Source organism: Branchiostoma belcheri, unplaced genomic scaffold (assembly GCF_001625305.1).
Source record: "Branchiostoma belcheri isolate BF01 breed outbred unplaced genomic scaffold, Haploidv18h27 scaffold228, whole genome shotgun sequence".
Lineage (NCBI taxonomy): Eukaryota > Metazoa > Chordata > Leptocardii > Amphioxiformes > Branchiostomatidae > Branchiostoma > Branchiostoma belcheri.
In genome coordinates, this window is record NW_017803802.1 from 291,879 (window position 1) to 292,662 (window position 784).

Below are 784 nucleotides of genomic sequence, written 5' to 3' on the forward strand. Positions count from 1 at the left end.
GTGAGACCGACCCAGCAGTTGAGGCAGGAGGGTGGATGGGGGAAGCTTTAAGAGGAGAAGGCATTTCCCTTCATTTTTCTGACCCACCCACCCACCCACCCAGATCCAGTGAAACTTCTCACCTGCGGGGACTCGGTTCACACCGCGCGACTTCGGCACTGCCCCATAACTCATGCAGGATGATCCAATGATTGTGCAGTGTGGATAGTAACCTATTACTGATAGCTGTCATTTTTTCACTATTGTCTACTTGTATCAAAAGGAACACGATTAGTTCCTGATACAAAATCCCGCCATTATCCAAGTTGGCTTTAATTAGTACCCACCTTCCATGGCGATCAGCCTAGCGTCTGTCCAGCCGTGAGTGAAATTAACCGCCAGTACTTATAAACGTAAGATAGTCACTTCCGGGTTACCAGAGGTGGCTTCCGCACTAGACGAGACCACTGACGGGCCGTGAGGTAGGGGTAAACTTTTGAATGGGAAGGATTTGTGCAACGCCACTTGGCAGAAAGGTGGTCCAGAATGTTTGCCGGAGCATGGGCTACTTTAAATTTGGCGGCACAGCCTTTATTGTTATTTTGCAGACGATTTTCGTGTCGACTGTGAGCTGTGCCGCCATTGGGGGCTAAGCAGAAGGACGGGGGCAAAGCAGAATTGCGCCGGGGGCGTAGAGGAACGACGGGGGCGAAACAGATTTTTTGCGGGGGCGAAGCAGAACGGGGCGGGGGCGAAGCAGAACGGCGGGGGCGAAGAGGAAGGAGTTTCATGGGGGTGAATAACA